This window comes from Ambystoma mexicanum, chromosome 13 (assembly GCF_040938575.1).
Source record: "Ambystoma mexicanum isolate Mex_15411 chromosome 13, UKY_AmexF1_1, whole genome shotgun sequence".
In the NCBI taxonomy this organism is placed as follows: domain Eukaryota; kingdom Metazoa; phylum Chordata; class Amphibia; order Caudata; family Ambystomatidae; genus Ambystoma; species Ambystoma mexicanum.
In genome coordinates this window covers 493,380,684-493,395,244 of record NC_090938.1, presented here as the reverse complement: position 1 = coordinate 493,395,244, position 14,561 = coordinate 493,380,684, and positions in this window count along the sequence as shown.

Sequence of the window (14,561 nt, the reverse complement as noted above, 5' to 3'; positions counted from 1 at the left end):
CCATCAATTACGGCAGTCTTTCACTGTGCGGGGTGTGTTGCCCACTGCACTAACCTTCTGGGCAACAAGTGCCCAGATCTCCTTTTTACATAGTACTGCCTCTCTCCTCATGTTGCTGGAGAAGACTGTGCCTGCATGCTCGTGCAAAGTGTCCACAAGCATCTGGAGCTTGTCCTGATTAAATCTTTCCTTTCTGAGGCGGGCAGATCGCTTCTTCGGGGCCTTTGGCATTTTTGTCTTGTAAGAGGGAGTTTTCTGACGATCAGCAGTGTCCCAGGGGTCCTGTGTGCTGAGGATGGCAATGAATTGTATTTTTAAAGATGGTCGCCGTGCTCCTTCCCGTTCCTGTGCGATGACGCTATTTCCGGTTCCGCTCATTAGCGGTGTCCGCTAATTACAGTCACCGCTATTTACCGTCACCGCTAATGACGCATTGAACTGTGTCGGTAGTCTTATCTGCGCTTAGCTTGATGCCGGTAAGGGCTTTTTGGGAGCCTTTTGCGGCATGGCGCTAGGTACCTTACCGGCATGGCGCAAAGCTCGTGCCCGCGAACTCGTAATAGTCCTCTATTAGCGGACTGCTGCCAGCATGGACACGCTATTTGCGCTATGCCGGTAAGGGACGTTACTTACCTCCAAACTCGGAATGAGGGCCAATGAGTTGCTATCTCTTAGACAAGGGAATCATGACCTATTAACTTACATTGCCACCTTCAACCGCCTCATTGCACAAACAAATTGGCCCGAAGAGAAAAGAACTACACTATTTCACCGAGGACTGCAGGGTGAGTTAAAAGATGTGCTAGCTCAAGTGGTCAATCCGCCCGAGACTTGTGCGGAGTATATTAACCTAACCGTTAATTGGACCATCGTCTTCAAAACCGAAGAATGGATTGCACACGGTCAGAAGGGAGGTTAGTTTATTTGCGACCACGGGACAATCAAACAAAGGCTCATGAATCATGAAGCTACCGAACCCATGCAAATCGGGGGAGTACGAGCTCCCATTTCCAAATCTGAGAGGGATAAGAGGAGACAACAGCAACTCATTCTATATTGCGGCAAGGCTGGACATTTCTTGCGCGATTGCCCTGTTAAGCCTCCCAAGAAAGTGGTAGGAGTCGTGGACACTGAAACCGAAGTCAAGGAACAAGAGTCGGAAAACTCAGACGCCCGGCAAGTGTAGAGGGCCACTTGTTGAGCGGAATCAAGAAAGCTGAACAGACCTCCCAACTAGTCATCCCGGTGCTTCTAACCCACCACCAACAGACGTCAAAAGTCCATGCCCTCGAAGCCTACATTGATAGTGGTGCAGTGGGGAACTATATCGATCAAGATTCGGCCACACGGATAGGCCTTCCACTTCAGCAAAAACCACACTCGGAAAATGTCACTCCCGTGGATGGCTCACAGCTGTCTTTGGAACCAGTAACTCAACACACCAACAAAGTAATGCTGACATTTCTGGATGGTCATCAGGAAAGCATTTCGTTTGACCTTATAGGGGCCCCCCAGTTCAAAATGATCCGCAGGATGCCGTGGTTGGAAACCCATAACCCACGGATTGACTGGCATACCAGGAAGATGACCTTCCCGCAGGAATGTGCAAGACGCTGTTACCCTAGGGAAGGGAGAATAGTGCAGCCCCAAGGGAAATCCATTCTGGGAATTGTCGGTTCTCTACCTTCGGAATAGCAAGACTTCCTGGACGAATTTCAAAAGAAACAAGCCAATACCCGCCAGATCGACCTGGTCCCCGGAGCGCAAGTCCCCTGTAGCAGAATTTACGCTCTGACTGAGCAAGAAAATCAACACCTGAGAACGTATCTAGAGCAGTATTTAGCCAATGGGTTCATTCGCCCATCCAAGTCTCCGGCCTCTTCCGCGCTCTTCTTCGTGCCAAAGAAGGAAGGGGACCTCAGGACTTGTTTAGATTATAGGGCATTAAACCAAATAACGGTGAAAAATAGGTACCCTCTACCGCTGATTCCCGAACTGCTTGATCAGGTAAAGAATGCACAAATCTATACGAAACTCGATCTACGGGGAGCTTACCATTTGTTAAGAGTGAAAAAAGGTGACAAATGGAAAACCGCATTCAGGACCAAGTACAGGCTTTTTGAGTACCAGGTTATGCCCTTTGGGCTATGCAACGCACCAGCAGAATTTCAGTTCTTTATGAACAATGTTCTCCACAAATTATTGGATATCTGTGTTTTCGTTTACATCGACGACATCCTCATTTACTCAAAAACCAAAGAAGAACACGTGGAACATGTGCAAGCAGTTCTGGGGAAGCTCCGTCAACACCGACTATTTGCCAAACTGGAAAAATGCTCCTTCCACGTTACGGAAGTTGAGTTCCTGGGCTTCATGCTGACCCCATGAGGGGTGCACATGGACACTCATAAGGTAGAGGCTGTTCTTCAGTGGCCATCCCCGACATCAGTCAAGGGGGTACAAAGTGTACTCGGATTTGCCAATTTCTACCGGCGATTCATTCCAGGTTTTTCCCAATGCACCCTATTTCCTCTTTATTAAAAAAGAACAAGAAGTTTCATTGGTCTTCCGAGGCAGAGAAAGCCTTCCTGGAACTAAAAGCGGCTTTCACCTCAGCACACATCCTTCGGCATCCTTAAGCCGATCTACCCTATATCGTTGAGACTGATGCCTCCAGTGTTGCCATGGGGTCAGAATTATCGCAAAAGGATACTGACACGGCACATCTGCACCCCATAGCATTTTGGTCTTGCAAGTTTACAGCGCCGGAAAAGAATTATGCCATAACCGACAAAGAATAACTGGTGATAAAAGGGGCCCTTAAAACTTGGAGACACTATCTTCTAGGAGCCAGGCATACTGTCACCATCATTAAAGATCACCGTAATCTACAATATTTGAAAACTGCCAAAGCCCAATCTTCCCGTCAGCTTCGTTGGGCCCTTTTCTTCGCGGAGTATGATTTTGTGATCACATATCGGCCATGAGTGCATAACAGAAAGGCTGATGCTCTGTCACGCATTGGAGAAGAGAAGGACGCCTTTATGCCATCAGACCCAGTACCAATCATTCCGGAAGAACGGATTGAAAATCAAATCGCTGCAACTGCCTGGTTGGAAGAATTAAGATGGACCTTCAGTCTCAAATGGATCAAACCGCCCAACAAGAATGGTTACGCAAGGGGGATCACTACTCCATTAAAGACCACTTACCCTATTTCCAAGGGCGGCTATACATTAAGGACAAAGAAACTCAAAACAAGATTATCGCAAACTACCACGAATCATTTGTGGAAGGACACCCCGGAATTACTAAAACCCGAGCCAAGATCAGGAAAAGTTACTGGTGGCCAACCTGGAGAAAGGATGTGGCCCAATTTGTCAGTACCTGCAGAGTTTGTGCCCAACAAAAATCCCAAAAGCTACGCCCCGCAGGTTTATTGCATCCGCTTGCCATACCACCGGCTCCGTGGCACACGTTATCCATGGACTTCATTACGGACCTAACTCCCTGCGACGGTTTCAACACAATCTTAGTAGTGGTAGATTTGTTCTTTAAGATGTCATACTTTATTCCACTTAAAGGACTTCCGACTGCAGGAGCTTTGGCAACTGTATTCCTAGAGCAGATAGTCAAGCTACATGGTTTTCCTTCGGCATTGGTTTCAGACCGAGGAACGCAATTTGTCTCAGCATTTTGGAGGAGTTGTTGCAAGTTGGCGCAGATTGACCTTCACCTCTCCACAAGTCACCATCCCCAGACCGATGGTCAAAAGGAAAGGACTCACCAGACGCCGGAACAATACCTGAGATGCATGCTACAACAAACCGAAAAGCCTTGGAAGGACATTATCTGGTTGACTGAGTTTGCGTATAACTCCATCCACACCAGTACTGGACAAACTCCCTTCTATATTATGAATGGTCAGCATCCCCGGACATCATCCTTTGACCCGCCTGATGAGCTAGAAATGCCAGCAATTGCCTCCCTACATAAAACAATTACTCAAACTCTGAAAGAAGCAACCAAGAATTTAACCAAAGCCAAGTAACAACAGAAAATATTTTCTGACATACATAGGAGGGAAGCCCCACAGTACCGTATTGGGGATAGAGTATGGTTGGCTGCCAGGAATGTACCTCTAAAAGGGCCTCGAGCCTTCCGGCCCAGATATCTCAGACCCTATCCCATCAAGGCTATTATCAACCCGGCCGCAGCAAAACTGGACCTACACGCCAATATGCGAATTCATCCTGTGTTTCACGTTTCACTCCTAAAGCCGGTAAAACCCGAAACCAGAATCAAAAAGCCTCCTGAGCCAGACATTATTGAAGGGGAACCTGAGTATGAGGTCAAAGACATTCTGGACTCATAGATGGTGCGAGGGAAGCTGTACTACCTGATTGATTGGGAAGGCTATGGACCTCAGGATTGAACTTGGGAACCCGAGGAATTCGTCCATGCACCACAATTGATGAAGCGATTCCACCGTGACAATCCCGCCAAACCCGGATCAGGGAGGAAGACACCCGTGAGAGGGGCCTTGCGGGGGAGTGCTGTCATGGACATAGGGCAGGGGCCCAGGCCGCCATCACCCACAAGGGCCACTTTGACCCAGTGCTGGCGCCTTTGGCGCCAGGCTCATGAACATATGTGCTTGGAATACTCTGTGCCTGGAATTCTTGGGCAAGGCAAGGTGGAGCCACAAGGCGTGGCTAAAGGGAGGGGCCGGAACTAGCCTATATAAGGCCAGCCCAATCTCAGGCCCTCGCTTCGCGTTATTCTGCTTTGCAGCGTGACGCTTACCGCTGTATCTCACCTTGATTCCGGCACTCCAGTTCCGAAGACCTCCATGCTTACCTGATTCCAGCCCCTCCATCGCTGAAGGCGGACCTACCTGATTCCAGCTGCTCCATCGCTGAAGGCGCTTCCCTGATTCCAGCCGCTCCATTGCGGAAGGCGCACCTACCTGATTCCAGCTGCTCCATCGCTGATGACGCGTACCTGACTCCAGCCTCTCCACCACAGTGCGTGCATCCTACCGGTATTCCACTTGAGTCGGGGCCTCTTCTCTTCTGATTCGGACTGCCAGCGACTCGGGAGTATCTCGCTTCTTCTCCGCTTCACCGCAGAATCTTCCTCCAGAGCCCTCGAACCACCTCCAAGTCTCTGGACTCTGCTCCACGCCATCGAACCGCTCCTGCAAGGGGAAAAGAACACAACACGTTAGAAATCTCACAATCACGAACCTTGGGCTGCATCTTACCTGAGCCTAGACTTCCATCATACCGATCTGTGTACCTGTTGTCCTCGAGAGCCCATCTTTCTCAGGGGAATCCCAAGAGCCGTACCACGCTCTCAACCTTCATCTTCACACCTGTTTGGGAAGAGGAGCGACATAGCAGGAAATCATTTCCTCAATACTCATCGCTAAAGACATTATTAGAAAACCAAAGACTTACCTACAAGTGGATTGGTCACAGCTGGTCTGGATCGCCATGTCGCGGGCCAGTGAAGCAACTAGGCCCTCTCTACGCGCCCCTGCTGAAGAAAGCAGGACGGAGAGCACAACATCTCAAAAGAACAGGTGAGCTTGCATGGGAATACTCTTGCGCACATTGTTCTGGCACGAAAGAGGCGAGGGGATTGAGGACACCTCCACACTCTCCTCATTTCCTCTCCTCTCCTCTCAGGTGCAACACCAGTATCCAGAACCCTATCCTTCGAGGCAGCGAGGGGAGACAACCGACACCAGGGAGCCAAGTGGAGGGAGGGCTCCAACCGTGCCCCAACGCCCCTGCAGAGACCAGGTGAGCGTAACACTAAACTAGCCTGTAAAAAGAAGGCTTGCAAGCAATTCTTGTCCAACCATGCCCCGACCACCTGTAACTGAGTCCTGGCAGAGTCTTGAAATGCCCCCACCATCCTCCAGTTCCACGACACACAGAAAAATGGCTCTTTCAACCACACCTTCCGTATGAATAGAAATCTCGCCCTCCTGCCACCAACTATACTGTGCTGCTATGTCAAATGCCAAGCCCAATTGGACCCTCCCGTTGTAAATGTATAGTACACACCTGCTCTCAACCTAGGTTTGCACTATAAGAAATACATTAAAATAAATACAGCGGGGAGGGACGAATTCAGGCTCTTCTGAGATCTTGGCACATAATTTCCAAAGATCCTTGCTTGTTTTCGTTGACAGAAAAACCTCTGTCTCTCCTGCCACCTCCCACTCTTCCCTACTACGGCTTGGCTGACCTACTCTTCATGGAGGTGGACAAGTTACTTCAGACCTGTGCTGTGGAGGAAGTCCAATTGGCTGAGAGGAGCTTAGGATTCTACTCTAGGTAGCTTGTGTTGCACAAGAAGGACCAGGCGACCCTGTGCAGTATCTTAGACCTTTTCCAGTTTCATGCTTCATCTTCCCTAGGAAAAGTTTGATTTGATTACCCCAATACACATTCAGCCAGCACTAGTTCTGGGAGACTGGATGTGGGAGATGGATCTAAAGGATGCCTACCTTAATGTCCTGATCTCACCTCCTCAACTCCAGTTTCTGCCTTTAACCATTCGGATCAAGCAGTACCAGTGCAGAGTACTCACACTTGGCCTCAATTCTTCACCTTCCACCTTTACCACATTAATGGCAGCAGTAGCTCTTCATCTACATCTTTTGCGGAGCCATGTGTACCCCTATGTCTATGACTGATTCGTTTAGACATCAAGCGCTCCAGAACTTGATGTGGCACTGTAGATCCTGTTCTATCTTCGAGTCAAATGGGGGGGTTTATAAACAAATAAAAATAAGTTATTAAGATCCCCTATCCAGACTTTTAAAGGGTACCAATGAGACACAGGAGTAGCTCAAGTTGTTACTACCCATAGAGGATCATGGATCTTCAAGCTGCAGCACTCCATTTCTGACACAGAGACACACCAGCTTGGTGGTGTCAATGACTACTAAGCCTTATGGTGTATTGCATCTTAGCTGTGAATGTAGCAAAGCCTAAATAAAAAATGTGGTCTCCTTCACTCAGCAGCCCATTAGAATCTAGCTCAATCTAGAATCTAGCTCAACAGATTGAATCAATTTCTGCTCGCAACTCACAATTGATCAGTACGGACATATTTGGGTGGTCTATGGAATCCTACATACTAACAGGTACTCCTTTCATGGAAAAGTCCCTTTCCCGCATGATCACCATACATACATTTGTCACAGCTGAGCTGAGGAGTGGTGTTTGCAAACCTATTGCAGCCCACCCTCTGGTCGGCTCAGGACAGGAAGGAGCACATCAACATCCTGGAATTTAAGGCTTTCTTCTTGCTCTCCAAGCATTCCTTTGGCAATCTCCTCCCCTCTGCAAACTGGTAATTGAGGTTTGAGAATGGGCTGCTGAGCAGAGAGTGCTCGTGCAGGTTGGTCATCTGCCAGAATGGCTTAGGAGCCAGCCTCCTCAGCCATTCTGGACAATGAGCAGATCCCTGTAAACCCAATTTCTCACTCCAACCAAAAGTGTGAGATTCTTCAGAAAGTGGCAAGCATCACTGGTCAGACATTGGACATTTCTCAGGTGGGCTGTTTGACTACACAACCCAACAACAAATGCCACTGCTATACCTCTTTGATGTTGATGTTATTGCATTTTGACACATCAAAACATTGTAAGGAAACATTGTGTAAAACCAGATATTATGAAGAGGTCTGATATGTTATCATTAGTAATTAATTACTCATTTAGGGATTCATTTATCCATCATTCATTCTGAGTAGTGACATAAGATATCCATTATCCATCTTATTTAGCCATTTGGTTTGCTAGAGAAAGGGGCCCTGTTATATGAAGTGCATGGTAGAGACATGTTTAGAAATATGTTGTTATGTATTATGTATGCATTTAGACACACGCATGTGTGCACTTAAAAGTATGCATTGAGCCATGGTATAGAGCTTGATTTGCAAGTGAATGCATTAAGCATTATAGAGCATGTAGCTGGCTCCTAAGCCATTCTGAAGATGCACAGAAGAGCAGCTCCACTAGGTTCCGCAGACATTGTATTGCGTTACACTGGTACATGGAATGTCAACAGACAGATTAGGTTGCCTTTGCCCGAGCAGACACGAAGAAGGGAAGAGGGCCTGGCTTATCAGCATCCCTGCGTCACAGGGAGTGAGGTGCTTTGCACAGACTCAGACACAGACACGGATAGAGGGATGACAATAAATGGGGAGAAATGGGAGGATGGGTGTTTCATAACACAGACAGGAGAAGGCCATAGAATACAGACAAATTATGATGAAATGTCACAGTGACTAAGAACACACTGGACTAGAACAAGACATGCGTACACAGACCTTCAGGCGCTGTCCGGATTTAGAAAGGCTTGTTTGACAGAAGAGAGTTTTGACATGTAACCATGGAGAAAGAGTGACGTGAATTGACACTATAACTGGGAGCGTGAAATGAGCAGTAGATGTATGAGAGAGAGAGGTGTAAAGGCAGAGGTGTTTTAGAGGCGTTTGGGAAGCTTCTGGCAGAGAGGCTTTTGGAGAATCGGCTGACATGCTTGGGGAAGCAATCTGCTAGAGCTGATGAGAACAGATGAGATTGATCTGGCAGGGAGCTTTGGCAGGAGACCAGACTGGCAGGAGACCAGAACACTGGGAGGCCTGGCTGGCTGCAAGGGAGGTGGAGAGGAAAGAGATGGGACACATTTGAGATGAGATCTTGAGAGGGGAGTATTGCTGATTGAGTATGAGGCCTAATTGATTGATAAGACATGCAAGTGGGGAATTAGGACATACACTCACACAGAGCTTTGGGTTTGATAGAAGGGGAGATCAGACAGGGTTTGTCTAAGAGAGAGAGTGTGATGTGTGGTGTGGATTGGAGAGGAATGGTGATGCTTTGTTGCTATTAGATTGCTTCCATTAGAAGCCTGTATGGTTTACATTTATTGCAGTTTTCACCGAAGCATATAAGGGGTGCAAAATTAGGTTTCGCTAAAAGTGCTTATCATGCCTTGCTGTGTATGAATAAATGTATTCCATTGTTATAATTGAGACTGACTTGTGTGTTTTCATTTGTGTCCATTGTTATCTTATTTCTCGTATAATTTCTTAGTGTGTGGTTTGGTTTGTCGTGTATGTTGTATCTTGTGTCTATTCTTAGCATTAGGGTATGTTTGTGTGTCCATAGCATAGCAATTTGGTAGTAACACAGTGCACAATCGCCCTGAGATACATTTGCAGGGGGGCCAGAGTCCACCCTCCCCCCTCCGAGGTAGAGTTGCACTTTGACAAATTGGTTGCCCATGTAGGGCTAGGCCAAAGGTAGATTTTTTGGGAGACTGAAAATTGGACATTGTCTGAATCAGATGATATTTGTACTGCTCTATGAAAATGCCACCTGCAATTTGCATTCAAAAGACAGAAAAACCTATCTGCCTTAATTATTAAATCTAATGTTCTAACTGTTGAAGACTCACAGCGCTATCAATTGACTCAAACGAAAGGACCATTTCTTTGGCAACATTATTCTTTCTGTGAGAACATCATCACAGGAGACACAGTGCACCTCTCCAGCTTGGTTATAAGATTCAATTAAAACATTTTGGGATGTGCTTCACCGAGTCAGTTATTTATTTGTTGAAGTGTCCATGTTGAAAACAATATATGGGACGGACGAAGAGATGTTTTACAAATCATTTGCTGGATCAAAAAGTGACATTTCCATAAAAAACCTCAAATCAAGCATCACTAAACATTTAATTGAAGCTAATCATATTGTTACACACCCCAAGAGACCAGGTCCTGAAATTGTAAAACCTCATACAAGCAGATGTGATCATCATCTAAATTGAGCAAAAGAAAATGATTTTTCATACATTATTTGAGTTCAGAGAGGCCTCAATGAGAATACCAACTGGTTTCAATGTATCTGAATTTCGCATATTATAATTGTCTGCAAGTGTTATAATTGTTCTTTTGTGAAAGTCAGGATGTTTTCTATGTCTACTGGTCAGGCACCTTTAAGGACATGTTTATTATGTATTGCTGTTTTAGGAGATCCCTTAAAGGAAGGAGGTGTTTATTGCTTTAAAAAAAAATACTAGCTTTTACCAGTGTGATAATTTGGGCTTCCTGTTGGCACCAGCTTGTCATGTTTTTCGTAAAACATTCAGTCCTAGGAAAGAGCTCTTGTTTCTGTGTGGTATCAGTTTGTTTTATGTTATTTTCATAATATGTCAAAAATGTAGTGTGGTATTGATACATTCTTTTGTTTGATTTTTTCAGCAATTGAGCGGTCATTCTCTGAAATGTATTTCTGGATTCATGAAAATATTGGATTGATAAATTCAATGTGTTTAAAAGAGCAATTAAAATTGTGGAGAAAATAAGTAACAATATATATTCATTTATGTACCCCACCTTGTTACATGATCACTGTATACCATTTATTATGTTTGCCACTCGCCATGTATAAACCACTGTCCCTAGCTTGCTTGAGACGAGATTTTAGATTGCACTGCACATGTCACAGTTAGAAAAGGGCTTTGCCCACCACAAACGAATGCTTGCCTTCATTGTTCACGCTTCTGATGTATATCTCTTCTAGCATGGCTAAGCAGGTTCTCTGCACTTGCTTACAGAATGGTGGCTTTTGCAGGCATAAGTCATCATATTACAAGGACTCTCGCCTGCCTTGAAGCGGGTGTGAAGCTTTACAGAGTATATTCACCTTGGAGAAATGTATTATGCTATGCTCTCTTTGTGATAACACTAACAAGCATGGCAGAGTGCAGCTGGCATCGAAGACCGTATAACAAGGGTTTTTCTGTCAGCAAAGTGTTACAAGGTGTGGACCAGGCCCCTTTTCATTGGAACTCATGTATTCATGTGGGTATAAGAGACCGGGGCACAGGAGGGAGGGGCGGTACACTTGCGCCAAACTCTCGTGTTGTCTTTGGTTAGGTTTCTGCTACTGCTTTACTAATAAAGTGTTAATTAATCCACTGGAATCATAAGTGGTCTTTTCTTCCACTACAATTTGGTGCTGTGACTCGGATTCCCACTGCTATGTGGTCGGACATTGGGCCGCCGGCCGCACTTTCTGGTGATCCCCTTTGAGCCCAGAAAGGACACATTTCATCGGGGGGGAGGGTGCTGGCTGAAGCGCCTGTTATTCTACCCACAATGCAGAGCATTATTAAGTTCTTCTGAGACATGGGTAGATAAGGGCCAGAGCAGCGGACGTGGAAGCAAGAGCCGATTGGAGAAATCGTGGGTTGGTGAACATAGGTAACTGCATCAATGTATTGTGATGTCATGTATCGTGTTATCTGAAACTGGTCAAAATATCTGTATTTGGATTCAAAGTATAGAATGTGTCTGGAGTAAGAGGTTGGAAAGTACCCTGCCTAACTAAACTAGTTATCTGAAGCAAGAAAAGTAAAGTGGTTGGTCACTGCAGTGTTAAAGCAGTGCATCCATGCTCCCTACTGATTTAAGAAAAAAATGGAGACTGCGATGCCACTCAGAGTGGTGCAGGACTAAGTGGGGACAAGGATAAATGTGTTCTGTATGAATGTGAAGAAAACATTTTGGATGGAAGCCCTGTATTTTCTTGTCTCAACCCAAAACGTCTTACCTGAATCCCTCAATGTGCTTCGCAAGTTGCAACCCTGCTTTATAGTCCACACTTTCCTCTATCCTAGCACTAGAGCTGTAACAGGCTGTATTTCCACCGATTATGTGTCTTGTCTTTGACCCTTATCTACCGACGTCTCTGAATAACTGAATACTGCTCTGCATTGGGGGTAGAATAGCGTGGGATAAAGGCTGTGAAACAGCAGTCATCTGAATCTGGCCAACACCTGCGGGTGTCTCTGAAATTTATGTAATGGGGGAGGAACAGGGGTACAGAGGGTGATACCTGAGCAACCTAATAGACATGCCAGAACGGTTAAGTTAAGGAGCCGTACCCACACCGCCACCAACGGGACTCAATAGCATCCCGATGCAGAAGGGGTTAGGAATGGACCTGGATCTGAAATGAGCCATAACTTGTCTTTCCCTCTGAGAGAATGGGTTCAGAGCAAGAGAGTCCAGCACACTTCATGTTTACTCATTACTCACCAAAAGCATGCAAGTAGCAAGCATGCAAGTAGCTGGAACAATGGCACGAATGGCACGTATATGCACGAATATGCACAGACCCAGTCACCTAGATACTTTCCCCAATAAGGAACAATCGATCTAGACAGAATAGCAAACTTACGAATGGGATTGGAGAAAAAGGGCTTGTGTGTACAACACCAGTGGGACAGCTACCAGGATTGGTATACCAAAGCCACCAAGAGACTTACCGAATGTAAGACCTGGGCACTAGAATGCTCTCAAATAAAGCTCCAGGAGCAAGTAAAATCCATGAAAAATGAATGTACAAAGGATCATATCCCATCCTCCAAGGGGAACCCCCATTGAGAGCAAATCCTGAAGATATTCTGGACACTTATAACCCAGCCATCTTGAATAACCCGGCCTACCAGTGAGTAGACAGCCCTGATTCCTCTCAACCACCTGCCTACCACCAATCAACACCCAAGCAGGAGACGGATAGCCCGTTCATGCCTGAAATGCGAGCTCAGATTTCTAAACAGTTTTCACCCACCTCAGGTTTTCCGAACTCGCCAATATATACCAGTACTGTTGTATATCCAATCAGACAACTCCTGGGAGGGGTGTGACACCCTAGTTACAGTACATGCCCCACGGAATGCCTCTGATTTATGAGTCCAGAGAATCCCGAAGATATGAGAAGACCCTGTCAAATTCCAGGAGGCGCTCTAAGTCATAATAGACAGCTATCACCCCACTTGTGTTGATTTAAATACATTGTTGCAAGCAGTACTGCCCCCAGACACATTTTCTTTACTTAAGGTGCATGCAAATTGGCCAACCGAAGAATCAGCTACGGCTATGGATTTAAAAATGTTCACTGATAGATTGGTACAAACTGTGCTTGAAATGTGTCCTCGAAAAAATGATTGGGCTAAAATAAAGTCATGCAAACAGGCCAGAGGAGAGCACCCTGTAGAGTACCTTGAATGTCTAAAACGATATTTTTAACAACATTCTGGGATTGTGGATGCATCGCGTACAGCAACACAGGCTGTAGTGACACATTTTGTTAAGAGGTTGCAACCCAAAGTAGCAGAAGCGATTCAAGTCGTAATGATAGGATGGGAAGGAAAGGGGTTGGTCAAGGTTTTCATGAAAAGGTTGGGAGACGAAAAGAAACAACAGAAGCCAAGCTTATTGCACTACAAATACAGACCTGGCATCTGTGATGAATTCAATGGTATCATCACTCCTTTCCCAGTGGTGACCTCTCCCCATGTGGTCAGGGGGGGCAGTTGCCACCTGATCCTGACCCTGGGGATGGCTATATGAGGGAGGATCATATGGGGGGAGGCAACCCTCAGGGGAGTAACCTGACATCATCGGACGAGACATGGTATGCCCCTTTTTCTTTTGAGGATACCCCCTCCATTCCCCATGCCTTGATGGCACATTGTCAAAACTCCCCTCACACACCTATGAGGGTTACTGAGAATAACCTTCCATACTCTGCATACAAGTCATCCAAAACTGACTTGCCTGTGAAGGCTACTGAGAATACTTTCCCAAACTCTGCATACAAGTCATCAAGAACTAGCTTTCCTTGCCCTCAATACAAAAGTACTGTAACAAGGAAGCTGAGCCGAGTAATGGAGATCAATGAAGACCAAGAGCACAAGTTGCACTCTAGTTGTTGCAAGCGCGTACTTGATGCCAGGAGATTTAAACCAGTGGACCAGCTGTTAAGGGAGAGACGCTGGATGGAGAAGTCTTATCTTTCTCTGTTAACCGAGGGAGTGCTGGGTTGGTGTGATGTCCGTAGAGCCAACCCTCTTGCAGAAGAAGCCGAGGAGAGCAGACTGCAGGGGATGGTATGGTGCAAGGTTGCCAGAAGAAGAAGGAAGGCTTCTGAGCATTCACAGGTACCGAAAGGCAGCCTCCACACCGCTGGCGCACTGAAAAGCCCAGAGCAGGTAAGCAGAAACAGCGAGGGGCACAGAAGCCATGGAGTAGAGGTGGCAAACCGGGAGAGAGAGAGAGAGCGAAACGCTGAAGAGCAGCTGCAGGCTTGCCGCGGGAGAACCAATGCATACTAGAGAGCCGGTGAGTCCACCAAAGGGAAGCGGGACACCGGGGCCTTTCGGCAATCCTACCAAAGGCAAATAAAAGTAAGTGAAATATTTGAGAAAGAACGAGATATTCCATATTTCTTAAAGAGCCAGAACCGAACAAATATAAGAGACTGTCAAGTTTTCAAGTGTGAATAGTGTACCTATGAGAAAAGCCCTGGCAGGAGAGAATACCAGGCAGATTCAAGTTACAAGTGTGTTCATTTAAGAAAAGCCCTAACAGGATAGTATACCAGGCAGAATCAAGTTGCAAGTGTGTTCATACAAGAAAGCCTTGGCAAGAGAGCATACCAGGCAAGGCCAAG